This window comes from Propithecus coquereli, unplaced genomic scaffold, assembly GCF_000956105.1.
Source record: "Propithecus coquereli isolate 6110/MARCELLA unplaced genomic scaffold, Pcoq_1.0 Scaffold821, whole genome shotgun sequence".
NCBI classification, from domain to species: domain Eukaryota; kingdom Metazoa; phylum Chordata; class Mammalia; order Primates; family Indriidae; genus Propithecus; species Propithecus coquereli.
In genome coordinates, this window is record NW_012154408.1 from 890,331 (window position 1) to 904,672 (window position 14,342).

Sequence of the window (14,342 nt, forward strand, 5' to 3'; positions counted from 1 at the left end):
CGCCACTTGGTTGTGCTCCTGTGGGGACAGCTGGGAAGCACCCAGCCTGGGTGGAGACAGGCTGCCCAGCTAGAAATCACAGAAAAGAGCCAGGTGCCACTTGATGGGAGTAAGGGAGGAATTCAAAGGGGGAGGGGTCCCCATGCCAGAGGGGCAGTCAGAGGACCTGCGAACCCCACTCCCTGCCAGCCAGGGGCCGCAGTGTCCGGGCTTGAAACAGTGTCAGCAAGCCCCTGTGGAAGCAGTCCCCACTCCTCCCTCATCCCCAGCTCGTCCCCATCCCAGCCCCACTCTCATCCCCAGCTCCTCCCCATCCCCAGCTCCTCCCTCATCCCAGCTCCTCCCCATCCCCAGCTCCTCCCCATCCTCAGCTCCTCCCTCATCCCAGCCCCACTCTCATCCCCGCTCCTCCTCCATCCTAGCTCCCCTTATCCCAGCTCCTTCCTCATCCCCAGCTCCTCCTCTATTCCAGCTCCTCCCCATCCCAGCCCCACTCTCATCCCCAGTTCCTCCCTCATCCCAGCTCCTCCCCATCCCCAGTTCCTCCCCATCCCCAGCTCCTCCTCCATCCTAGCTCCCCTCATCCCCAGTCCCAGCCCCACTCTCATCCCCAGTTCCTCCCTCATCCCAGCTCCTCCCCATCCCCAGTTCCTCCCCATCCCCAGCTCCTCCTCCATCCTAGCTCCCCTCATCCCCAGTTCCTCCCTCATCCCAGCTCCTCCCCATCCCCAGCTCCTCCCTATCCCAGCTCCTCCCTCATCCTAGCTTCTCCCCATCCCCAACTCCTCCCATCCCCAGCTCCTCCCCATCCCAGCTCCTCCCCTTCCCAGCTCCTCCCCATCCCAGCTCCTCCTTCATCCCAGCTCCTCCCTCATCCCAGCTCCTCCCCATCCCAGCTCCTCACTTATCCCAGCTACTCCCCATCCTAGCTCCTTCTTCATCCCAGCTCCTCCCTCATCCCCAGCTCCTCCCTCATCCCAGCTCTTTCTCTGTCCCCAGCAGCCATACTCTACACCAGAGCCAAAGTGAATTTTTTTCAAATGTTCAATTTGGAATAATTTTAGATTTATAGAAAAGTTAGTGCAAAGATAGTGTATAGCATTCATGACCCCCCACCCCACTTGTCCCAGTGTTTCATCTTTGGTACATGTGTCACAACTCAGCACCTGTAACTATACCAGCCCAGACTTGGTTCTGATTTCCTGCTTTCCCATCAATGGCCTTTTTCTGGTCCAGCCCACTCTGTCTCCTGAGGCCCCATTGGTCTGTCCGGCCTTGGCAGCTTCAGGGAGTGCCATCGGTGTGGGCTCGTCTGGTGTTTGTTTCAGGGTCTGACTGGCGCCCTGCTCACCTCCCACCAGGGACAGGAGCGGCCACCATCCTCTGTGGTCATGGGCTGCTCTCCCCTCGTGGCCTGTGGTTGGAGTCACTAGTGCAGCTGGAGGGTCTGGTGTACTTCCTGGGGCTCTCCTGTGCACAGGGCCACCAGAGGGGCCCTTCTGAGACAGAGCTGGCCTCCAGCGTCCCTACACCCCTCGCCCCCCAGGCCCTGAAGCCAAGGCCATCATCTTTAGGGGGCCCAGCCACACGCTGTCACAGCCCCCCTCGGGGCCTTGTGGACAGGGGCTCCTGGGCGGGCTGGGCGGGCGGCCAGCGAGTGATGGCAGGAGAGCCCATGCCCCAGCGCACGGGCTGTGGACAGCGCCTGAGCCCTCTGGCTACAAGGAGGTTTCACCATTTCTACCTCCCTCAGTGTCAACTGGACATAGAAGTCAAAAATGTGTACTGCAGACAAGTGACAGGCTGGCTTCACAGAAAGTTGCCCATGGAGGCTCCAAAGCTGGGCCCTGCATTTCTACAGACAAGTGAGAACAGTGGCCCCTGCATGGTGAAGGGGTCCCATCTACCTGGAAGCTGGCCACCCCCTGAGCACCCACTGCCTGCTCAGACCCTGCCAGGGGAAAGCGTGAACTGCATGGGGCACACCTAGCCAGGCCTCAGGTCACCCTTGAGAAAGTGCAGCCCAGATAGAAACACATGGCCACGGGAGGGGGACACTGCGTGGACTCAGGCTGGAGCTCAGCCACATTCTGAGACTCCCTGACCTCCCCCACCCCACATTCTGCCCAGGTGACAGGCCAGATGTGCATCTGGCCAGCACATGGCATAATTCAACCCCGTCCTGAGCTGGGCAGGGGCTTTGACAGGCGGAGATGGCAGGGGGTGCTGGCAGGGGACATGCAGGGCCAAAGGCAATGACAGGAGCAAGCTAGCACCCCAACAGTGAGTGGCGTGAGGAGAGGGGTGCCCGAGGTATGGCCCGAAGATGGCGGGGGTGGGGGGCAGGATGGGAGTGCCGTGGCTGCAGCTGAGTAGTGGTGTGGGGCTGTGCAGCCATTTGGTGTCCCCAGGGCACAGAGCAGGGGAGTGCTGGGCACTGCCCCCTGAGTCCCAAGGGCAGCCAGCAGAGCAGGATGGGGCTGGAGACGGGGGCCTGTGCAGTGTCCCTCCACGTGGACAGGAGGTGGTCTGATGCTGGGGATCCCACCTGAGTGGGGCTCACAAGGGAAGGCCTGTGTGGGTCAGTTATCTGTTCCCACCCAGGAAAGGGCCAGGTGTCTCTCGGGTCCTACATGAACCAATCTCCTCTTTGCCAGGATACATTAGTGGGAGCTTGGGGACCAAGCAACGTGGCCACTGGGACCTGAGGGCGGGCTGGGAGAGCCATCGTCTGTGGGTGCCTGGTCCCACAGATGAGGGGGCGGGATGGGAAAGGGCCACCCTGCAACCCCAGGCAGATAGGACCTGCCCACCCCATCTGGGCTTCTGAGGCCCCTGCAGCCACCCAGGGGTGAGGTGGCCACAGCAGGTGCAGATAGCGTGCGTGGCGTGGAGCCCTGGGGGCGGGCTGCAGCCTCCCTCCTGGCTGCCCTGGCAGCATCCTGCAGCCTGGCCTAGGCGGTGATTCCACCTTAAATGGGTTTGATCAGCCCGAGTGCCATGAGCGCATGCTAATATTGGCTCCAATAAAGAGCAAATCAGGACCCCAGTCGACTGGTCTTATCGCACAGTCAGAACTGATGGCTGCAGAAGTCATAAGGATCCCATTTAATCTCGCGCCTATCTATCACGCGCCGTCTTCATCCTCTTTGTGCAGGGGTAATATGTGCTCATTACGGAAGCAAAGCAGATCTGGCATGAATAAACGCGGGATGAAGTGCTCACTTGGAATGTGACAGCATGATCAGTGGCGGCAGTAATCGCAGAGAATCGAGGGCTAAATTATTCCATAACCGTGATTTGAGGGGACAGCCCGGAGCACCCCACAGCTGCCTGCGGTGCGACGACGTGTCCTGATAAAACATCCTTCCCAATTTACGGGGCCGCGCTTGACTAATCCGCTGCAGCGCGCACACTGTCTAATCATGCCATCAGCACGCGAGAAGGGGCTCAATTGGGACTCAAATGAAAGGAGATTGGAAAACTACCCTCAATTGAAATTACATTTGTAAATGAGGCAGAGTTTTCTGTTCAGAGTGTGAACGTTATGGTAAATCTGCCCGAGAAGTCACTGCAGAGGCAGCGGCGGGTGGGCGGCCAGGGTGGCCACAGGGGTGGCTGGGACATGGCGGTGCCAGGGGCGGGGGGCGCAGGGAAGGGGTCAGGGTCCATGTTCTGGAGAGATGGCTGGAACTATGTTGGCCCCCAGGACAGCTCCAGTGGGAGGAAAGAGGACTTGGCAGGAGCCCGAGGAGCCAGCCTGGTCTGCTGGAGATGGGACCCCACCTCCCCACCTCTAGCATGGTGTGCAGGTGGCCCTGATGGGAAGGGCAGGACAGGACAGACGAGTCAACCTCACCAGCTTCCCCTCTGCTTTCCGGGGGTGGCCCAGCCTCCCTCCCACTGCAGATCTGTTCCTGGTCACCTCCCTCTGGCCATCTGTCCACCTGTCTGTCTGAGTGTCCCTGGTCTTCTCCAACTGAGGCTGCTGAGTTGGTGTGGTGGGGGAGGGGCTCAATCTACCCCAGGGTTGGGTCTGGGGCCGTCCTCAGAGGCATCCTGTGGGGCCCTAGAGGTTCTGGCTCCTCAGATGGAGGCAGAGGCTGTGGCATGAGGGGCCGGCCACCACCGGAGCAGGGAGAGCTGGCCAGCAGGCGGGGCAGAGCTGAGGTCAGTGCTGAGCCCACGGGCCACCCCATGCCAGGGCCTGGTCTCAGGGACAGCCTTGGGGCCCCAGCTGATGGTCCTGGTGCCAGCCCAGCTCTGTGTACCGTGTGGCCACAGGGGGCTCCCACCTGACCCACCTGGCTTCCTTTGCTGCTGGCCAATGTGGCCCCAGCAGCAGGTGAGGTGCCCCCAGCGCCACCTCCCAGGCCTTTATGTAAATCAAGACCTAATTAGCCCATCCAGCATTTGTGTAGAATATCATTTTTTTAATTACCAGCCCTGGGCAGGTTTGGCTGCTGCGTGTTGTGGGGCCAATTACCATAAATCCCCTGGTAACAATTAACAATGCTGGCGAGCCGCGTGTATTTCCAATGTTATAATTATGCACGGCGTGCTTGTTAATTGGCCTATCTGACTCCGTACTTTTTATGCCGCTCATCTGCTCATTACCGAGGCCATTTAATTCAATTAGCACCTTAATTAGAGGAACAGCCTTGTCCAATGTCGGGGCCTTGTCAGGGAGCCGGCCTGATGAGCAGAGACAAACGCGGGGCGCCACGGGATGGGGAGGCAGCCTCGCTGGCGGTGCTGCTGGGGGTGCTGCTGGGCTGCCCTGGACCCCAGCTGCCCTTGGAGGCCACAGGCCCAGAAGGCTGGGGAGTGACTGCTGCCCACGCCCCGTGCCCCCGCCTCACGATGACCTTCAGGCTTCTTGGCAGGTCTGCCCTCCCGGCAGGCAGCCAACCCCCCCAGGCCACCCCCAGGCTGGACACAGCTCCCAGACAGTACACGTCCAGGCTGGGTTTTGTTTTGTGCCAGTCTATTGAAATCGCTATTCTCTGCCTATTAATTTTCCTAATTAGAATTAAATGAAGCATGCTAAATTGCTAGATTAACCAATAATTAAGCAGCCACCGCACTAAAACTGAACACGAGATGTGGCCGGTGGCCCCCTCTGCCTGTAAGTGCCAGCAGTGGCCATGACTGCTGGGCAGGAAGGACCCAGGGACCCTTCACAGAGACAGCAGGTGACCCAGCGTGAGTGTGAGCTCCATGTGGAGTGGGCACAGGTGTGAGAGTGAGGGTGGCCTGGAAGCCCCGGGGGGATGGAGGACAGGAGGTGGAGGGATCCTCAGGGTGATGTCCCCCACCCTAGCCTGGAGCAGACCTAGCCTGGGACAGTGACGTTATTGGGGGACAGATGATTGTCCTAAGAACCAGCAGCCACTCTGCACATCCCAGGTGGGAGTGTCCTGCCCCTCAAGCCTGCCCAAGGAGGTCGCAACCCTCCACCGTACCCTGAACCCCACCTTGTCCCCCCAGGACAAGGAAATGAAGCTCAGAGGAGGCAAGAAACATGCCAAAAGCCCCTCACCCAGCACCAGGAAGGAAGGGGAGAAGTCGCTTCTTGAGGGTGGGCAAGGGGGAGCGAGCTCACCCAACAGTCCCGCCCGCGCCCAGCGCTACGGCAGTCCTCCCTCCCACCTGTGTCCCCCTGCCCAGCGCTCCTGCAGCCCCCCGCGCCCCCTGCCCAGCACTCCAGCAGCCCAGCGCCCCAGCCCGGATCCCGGTAGCCGCGAGGGTTCCTCACTGCGTCTGCGAGAGCCCCCTGGTGGCTGCCGCCGGGCCCGCCGCAGCACACTGCACCCCGCCCCCGTAGGGCCCCCGCCCCGCCCCAGCCGCCCTGGGGCCCCCCAAGGACCACTTTGCAGCCGGGAGATGAACATGTCCCCATCGGGAGCCATGCCCCACCCTCCGCACCCCACCCCCGCGTGTCCAAACACAGCGGCCCGGCTGGGGGCTTGTGCTACGGCCCCTCAGCCAGCGTTGGGAACTGCAGGTCACGCTGGCAAATCTAGGCTCTATTTTGCCAGTGACTCACCAGCTGTGTGACCATAGGCAGATTGAGCACCCTCTCTGTGCCTCTATTTCTGCAACTGTGAAAGGGGGTGGGCTACCTCCCAGGGTTGCTTCGAGTATTAAATATGTTCCCACTCAGAACACCGCATGGCACGAGGTACAGTCACGCGTGTCCGCGGGCGCCTCCTCTCACGGAGACTCGCCGGGGGTGTGGCGGGTGTGGGAGCAGGAACGGGGTGGGGCGGCCTGGCTCCAAGCCCAGGGAGACCTCGGGGCAGTGGCTAAAGCGTGGCCTCCAGTAGCCAGCCTGGGCCCCCCCTCGTGCCGTGCCGTGGGACCCGCGCATGCGGGTCAGGGGGACGCCGGGTGCACCTAATGGATGCAGCTGGGGTGCACTTCGGAGGACTCCGTGCTTCCCGTGCACACCTCGTGCTCCCGGCACAGACTCGTGCTCCCCGTGCAGGCCCAGTGCTCCCCGGCAGACTCCGTGCTCCGCGCCCAGACCCCGTGCTCGCGGCACAGACCCGGGGCTCCCCGCGCGGGCTCGGCCCCCGCCCCACCCCGCGCCGCGCAGCCACCCCCAGGCGAGCCCACCGCAGGCGGGCTGTAAACCTCCTCCTAACAGCCAGCTCCTGCAGCCGGGAGATACTGACTCCGAGGAGAAACAATGGCACGAATAAAATAAAAATAAAAAAGTTAATTATCCTTTGTGTTTGTAATTTAATTAAAGATGCAGTAAAGTTTTACTGTTTTTCCAGGTGATGATGTTTAGAGCCCCGAAAAGCTATTTGTGCTGGTGAGATTAAAGTGCATTTTAAAATGTTCCTCGAGTACTTTCACATTTGTTGATAGATTTTTAAATTAAACTTTAAATTGTAATCTAAATTACCTCCAACAATTCATGGTCCCTGTAATGAACTCCCACCGTTCCCGCTGTCATCCGTCGATGATGGAGTGTGAGTGGCCCGGCCGCGGGCGCCTAGGAGCCGCGGCCCGCAGAGCAGCCCAGCCGCCAAGGCCGGCGGGCCGGGGGCGGGCTGACGAACCGACCGCCGGGGCACGGACAGAGGCGGGGCAGGACAGACGGCCACCGCGGGCGCCCGGCGGGGAGAGGGGCTGCACCGCCAGGATCGTCCAGACCCCTCGGGCTGCGAGGGCAGCAGAGCCGAGTTCAGGGCCGGAGGCAGAGCCTGGCCGGGCCCCGTCGCCCCCGCCAGAGCCCCCGGGCCCGCTAGCGCCCCCGCCCCGCCAGCGCCCTCGCCCCGCGAAGGCCAAGCTCCGCTACAGACCCTGCCCCGCTGAAGACACGCCCCCATGCCAGAGGCCACGCCCCTGCGCTGCCCCAGGGGTCTTGTACGCAGCCGGTGCTCAGACCAAGCAGAATTTCATAATTATGCTCCCTTCCTTACAGAAGTAGAAGCTGAAGACAAAACCAATGTTGAATTTTTCATTTTCTTCAAACACCTTCCCAAATTTTTCTCTTTTTAAAGTTTATTACCCAAGTTTTCCTGTACATCTTTAATAATGTTGGCAAAACCCACTTAGACTTTCAGTGCGTGTTTGTGTTTCTAATCAGGCACAATATCTCTACGTCAGCGACATGGAGCTCCTTGACCACTTCACGGCCAAGCCTTGGAGTGATCCAAGAAGCGAGGCTTGGAACAGCAAGGAAAGTTTGCTGCAACATCTCGTACTCACCTGATGAGAACAGGCCCCCCCCCCGCGCCCCCGCCCCCGCCGGTGCTTCTCTTTTTTTTTTTTTTAAGATGTCAATCCTCACATGTCCGTCACCACCTGCTGTCCTGCTGTCCTGTAGGACGAATGGCGTTCACAGAGCTGCAGCGTCCATGCCACCCTGCAGCCAACTCGGCCAGCAGCCCAAGGGGCAGACCATGCAGGGCACAGCATGCGGGGCTGTGTGCTGTCCCCACGCCCACCCTCTTCTCCAGCTGTGAGGACTTGGAAGCTGGTGGTCCTGGCTGAGACCCCCTTTGGAGGCTGACTTTGGCCTCAGAGAGCTGGCTCCCAAGGTCATGCCCCTCCCATCAGCCACATGCAATGGCAGTGGATGAGAGGGTTTAAAGGCCCCATGTCCCAGTGGGGGGGTCTCCGCAGGACACCTAGCTCCAAGTTCTGATGGGGTGGCTCAAGGCCACCATCACTGCCCAGTTCCCCCTGGGCCACTCTTGCTTCTTTGCTCCTGGACAGTGTCAATCCCAAGAACGTCCCCGAGCAGCGTCCCGCACACTCACGGCCATCTCCAATCCAGTTCCCAGAGCCCACTGATCGCTGGAGAGAGGTCCCTCTGCTAGGAAGGACGCATCATGTCTAGGGGGCCTCTCCAGGCTCTGGAGGCAGCTTAACCCACACTGGAGAACATCGCTCTGACCCATGAAAGGTGACATTGCAGGCTGCCAGCTTCGCGTGGGGGAGGAGCAGGTCTATTTTGCAGAGCAGGTGGCCGGCTGTGGGGGCTGAAGGACCTGTCAGATGCTGCGGGGTTCGGGGTGCGCCTCATGGGGAGTGCTGCTGCTTGGAGCTGACAGCAGGCCCTGATAGGAGAAGCCCAGTGTAGCACCCCAGGGTGCTGGGGCATGTATCTCAGAAACACATGTCCTGATGTGCTACTGGGCTCTGATAGAGCCAAGAAGCCTTCCCATGGGACACCAAGTGACCCTGCAACCAGAACTGTCCATTGGGAACAGGTTGGCCCCCACACCAGGTGTTCAACTCCCCACACCCTGAGTTGGCTGGGCCCGGAAACAATCCGCAGCAAGGTGGCAGTGGTGCATGGCATCCATCAAGGCAGGGCCAAGGGCACATGCTGCACAAGCAGTGACCTAGGCCCCATGGGACCTTCCACTGTGGCACTGCACCACTCTCTGCTCACACCTCAGCCACATCAGGCCACGGGGAGCTCATAGAGGGGAGCAGCTGAGCTCAGTTGACAGGTGGGTCACAGCCTCAGCATTGGATGTGGAGGAAACGACAGGCTGCACAGCAGCCATCTGGGGGCAGCCCTGACCCGCAGTTGTGAGGAGCGATCCTCCCGGGCAGGTCTTTGGGCAGTGAACCTGCTGTCCACTGTGCGTGGAAAGAGAAATGGCCCAAGGTTAGGGTATGCAGTCAGACACCACATGACAATGTTCGGTCAACAACAGATCGCATATACAGTGGTGGCCCCGTAAGATTTTAACATCATATTTTCACTGTACCTTTTCTATATTTCAGTGTGTTTAGATACACAAATACTAACCACTAACCACTGCAGTTGCCTGCAGTGTTCAGTACAGTAACCTGCTGTCCAGTTTGTGCCCTAGGAGCAGGAGGCCACAGCACACAGCTCAGGTGTGTAGGAGGCTGTACCATCTAGGTTCGTGTACGTGCACTCTGTGATGTTCGCTCAAGGACAGAACAACCAATGACACATTTCTCAGAATGTATCCACGTCGTTAGGCAACGTGTGACTATGGGAATAGTTTGGCTAGCTAGTCAGGCCCAGAAGGAAAAAGATTGGACGCTCAGGAGCCGAGAGGTCTGAATGGACCCACAGAAGTGGACCTCAAGTCTCGCATGTGAACATCCGCCAGAGTGCCCACCACACAAGGCACCGAGCAGCCAAGTCGGTGGAAGGATCCAACCAGCAGGCACCAGGTGGCTTGGCTGGCACCCTGGCTCATGGACAAAGTGGCTGTACGAGCAGGGACAGAGGCCGTGCCGGGGCCCATCACCCTGCCTGCCTGCAACCAAGGTTGGTCCATTGCAGGATGCCCCACCTGCTGGCATCAGAGACCGAGGCTGACCCCTAGAGGGCAGGACCTTTAGGAGCCCAACTAGCCCCTTGGTGCCACCACATAACTGATCAATAGTGCCACTGCCAGGACCAGCAGCAGGGACCTTTTCCCCTGCAATGTCCTTCCAGTGCACTCAGGTTCCTATAAAGGAGAGATACTTAAGAGAATCCCAGTCATCACAGAGCAAGTATTTGAGGATGAATTAGGGGCTAAGACAATAAATTGCTACGTGGCGTGATCACCCCTTTGACTACTCAGCTTCCATGAGCACCATTCTACGCGCATTTGAACTCTCTTGCAATCCTAAACAACTCTACATTTCTACCTAACGAGATACATCATCTTCCTTACAAGTGAAGAAGCTCTCGCTCTTTCCCCAAGTAAAGGGCGCAGGCCACACAGCCATTGCACCCATTGCTCCTCAAGTTCAGTCCCAGTAAATATTCTGTTACCGAAACACTAAATGGTAAAGTTAACCTTCAGCAACTCACTTATAAAATAATCGGAAAGGAAGAGAGACAAGAAGAAAATGGTCAACATGTGCAAATAAACACATGCATGTAACAAAAGAAGACACAAAACATGACTGTAGTCCTCATTTCTGCAATCAACGGTCACTAGCTGCCCATCCGTACTTCGCTTGGCCCCAGCTGGGATCCCAGCTGCTCTGGGTTCTCCACCTGGTGGAGTGACCCAAACCTTCACTGCCAGAGGGGCTAAGTCTTCAACTGCCCCACCTTTTTAGGGTTACCGTAGTTCATGCCTTCTGTGCCCAGCGTTTCCTATTACGCATAGAAGAAATAGGAGGCTCCGAAGAGGATCCCTGGGTTCCAGGTGTGGTGCTCCTTGCCTCCATTGTGCAGTGACAACCTGACTTTCCTTCCGTAACCAAGACCAGTCTCTCCAGCCAGACAATACCTGCCCGGCCCTTTTCTGCCTGTTGTTGGCTGTGGGCGTGAGGAGCCCAAATGGCCATAGTGCATGTTCCAACTCAGGGGAGCCACTGGTGTGTCCGCTGGTGGAAGCAACCCCCCTTGGAATCTAAGATCTCTGAAGCCTCAGAGCTCAATGTTACTGGGATGGGAAGCAAAGATTCTGCAAATGAGTTCTCAGAAGTTAGGGTGACAGGAGCAAACCCCCTCCCTCCTGGACTCACGAATTCTGGTTGTGTGGAGATGGCACCATGTAGTGGTCCCCGATTCACAGTATGAGCCACACCCTGAAAGGTAACCCCGTCTTTCAGGGTGTAGCCTCCCAGCTGCTTCCATAACGGGGCCTTTGGTGAACCCTCAGGCCAGTGGCTCTGGCTGATGAGGTATGTGGGAGGACCAGTCGTTTCTGCAGGCCCAAGCCACGGCCGCACTGCCTTTGCTGAGAGGCGGCCTCCTTCACCAGACAAATGCTGGGGGGCATGCCATGATGGCGGGTAAGGCATTCTGGGGGTCCACACAGAAGCATTACAAACAGAGAAGGCAAATCCGCATCCAGGATATATCTCTATTTGAATGAGGACAAATCTTTGCTCCCACCATGACCAGAGAGATCAGATGTAATCAACCTGCCACTGGAGGGTTGGTGGTCTCCCCGGCCCTGCCGCTGGCTGAGCAGGACTGGGCAGCAGTGGCTAGGCAGATGGGTCGAGCCCATACCTGCCTCTACCCTCCACCACGCCTTTGTTCCTGGGCCCTCTGGGGGAGCACTGGGGTTGCCGGAGGAGGGGCGGACAGGCAGCCACTGGGAGTGCGGTCTCATCCCCGAATGTTGGGAGCCTTCCCTGCAGGGCGTGCCTCTGGTGGCTGTTCACATGGGACCGAATTACAGTGTCTTCATTATCTGTGTCCTTTCTGAGAAGTCTCTGCACATAGTTTCTCAAACTTCCTTATTACCAATCTTCCAATCCCATTCATTCCAAATCCCCAACCATCCAGCCAAATGTGAGCAACTGCCTGTGAGCTGGCACAGATCTGCACTGCCCCGGCATGTCTCGGGGCAGACAGGGTGGCCCGAGGTACTGTAGCAGTTCCGCCTGCTGAGAGGATTCTCCTTCCCCCTGTCCTTTCATATCAGCCCCAAGTGGGGCCTAGCCGCAGCTGTCCACTTTGGGGTGATATCAGCGTATAGTTCAGCCCCATCTGCAAGCCAGGCTTGAATATTTTATTCCCTCCCCAGTCAACTGGCATAGGGAGCGCCCCGTGGGCGTGAGTGGAGAGAAAGGAGGCAACGCGAGGAGAGTTAGTGCTGAAGCCATCTGAGCATCTGCTCACGAAACTTTATCACACCTTTTGGACCTGCCCAAGCTCCATCTCATAAATGCCATTTCTGTTTGTGACGGATCACTGCCATGTATGCTCAACGCTATGGCTAGGTGGGTCAGACAATGTCCACTTCATGGTAAGAAGCTCAGGCTTCCCATGATGTCCCATGGCTAAGTGTTTAGTTTCTACCCAGGGCGGTAACAAGGCAGAAGCTGTTTCTCAAAGAGAGGATAAGTATCTGCCGGAGAGGGCACAGATTTGCTCTGAAACCCTAGATATCTGCTCTGTGATATTCCTGCTGGTGCTTGGCAGAGGCTCCATACAGAATCCCTTTTCGCCATGGATACTTTACGTGTCACTGGACCTGTCTTAGCACAGCTGCCATAACAGAGTACCACAGACTGGGTAGCTTAAATCACAGGCATTTATTTCTCACAGTTCTGGAGGCTGGAATCCCAAGATCAAGGTGCTGGCAGATTTGGTTCCTTCGAGATGGTGAGGGCTTTCTCTCTGGCTTTCAGAGGCTGCCTTCTCACTGTGTCCTCACGTAGGGGAAAAGAGCCCTTTCTCTTTCTATAAGAGCACTAATCCCATTACAGGGACTCTATCCTCATGACCTCCTCTAAACCCAGTCATCTCCCAAAGATCCCATCTCCTAATACCATCACATTGGGGGTTAGGTTGTCTTAATCTATTTTCTGTTGCTATAACAGGATACCACAGACTAGGATTTATAAAGAAAAGAAGTTTATTTAGCGCATGGTTCTGGAGGCTGGGAAGTGCGAGAGAGTGGTATGGCAACTGGTGAGGGCCTTCTTGCTGTGTCATAACGTGGCGCAGGGCAACCCGTGGCAAAGGGCAGAAGTGAGGAAGCAGAGAGAGCTCGCTTTTATAACAAAGCCACCCCCATGATAACAAGCCTACCCCTGTGATGGTGACATTGACCCATTTATGAGGGCACAGGGATGAAGTTGCCAGCACATGAACTTTTGGGGGACATATTCAAACCACAGCAGGCCTTCAACATATGCACTTTGAAGGGGCACAAACATTCAGTCCATACCAGGATCTAAGGTGATGCAGCAGCTGGTACTGTCGCCCTAACTTGCTGCAGAGCCTTCTCTTGCACTGGTCCCCACTCAAATCAGCAGCCTTACAGGTGACTCTGTACACAGGTCAAAGCAGAATACTCTAACGTGGTATATGTTGATTCCAAAATTCAAGACAGCCTAGAGAGCATTGTACCTCTCTTTTTATGGTAGTTGGTGAAAAACACAACTTGCCTTTCTCCTTGGAAGGGATGCTTCAAACCACTAAACTCCCAAAACGTCATGAGGGAGCAGACTGTGTTTTGGCCTATCTCCCACTCTCTGGTTCACATGTGTCTTACTAAGGCACCCACCATAATGGTCTTCATCCCATGGGTCAGAGCTAAGGTGGGGACTCTGACAATTGCCAATGCATCTATTCCAACTATACATTGAGAAACTGGGCAAATAACCACAAGATGGGTCAGTAGACCAACTTGGCCCAACATGGATTGGATCTGCAAGCCCTGACTTTGATGGGTGGGCCACAGTGGCATTTTGGGTCCCCAGGTGTTAGCATCAATTCAGAGCCGATGTCTAGTCATCCCCCAAAGATCTGAGATTTCCTTTTCTTCAATACACAGGCACTAGCAAGTGGCCACAGGTCCTTTTTTGGAAGGCTTGAGGGGGGATGATTTATAGCTTGCACTCGCAACAGAGGGGGGCCCTTCCTCAAGAGGACACAACCTCCCCTTGGATCGAGAGCCTCTGTGTTGTGGACTGACTTGGGTCTAGAAACCAGGTGATGGGCCGGATTCTCCCCTGTGGTGACTCACATGAGATTATTGGCTAGCAGACAGTTCTTCTTGTTCTATAGATCAAGCAAGATTCTGGTAGGCTGCCCATATCTCATTCCTAGGAACACCGTGATCAATTGGCCACTACCAAAGATCTCTGTAGGTCAAGACGTGCTGTGCCAGTCAGCCCCTGCTACACAGCACAGTTCACGTGTCCACCTTGTCTCTGATAATTAAGGGCTGCCCCTTAGCCTCTGCTGTTCTGGGGTGTCCCCTTGCCCTGAAGTCAAGGAGCACATCTCAGTGGCACACTGAAACTCACCACCACATTGGCCATGAGGCCCAGCTTCCCATAGCTGCGCCCGGCCAAGCCAGCCTTGCAGGGACGCCAAGGCTGACCCATTCTCTAATTAGCACCCTTGGGTCAAGGACCCCAAAGGG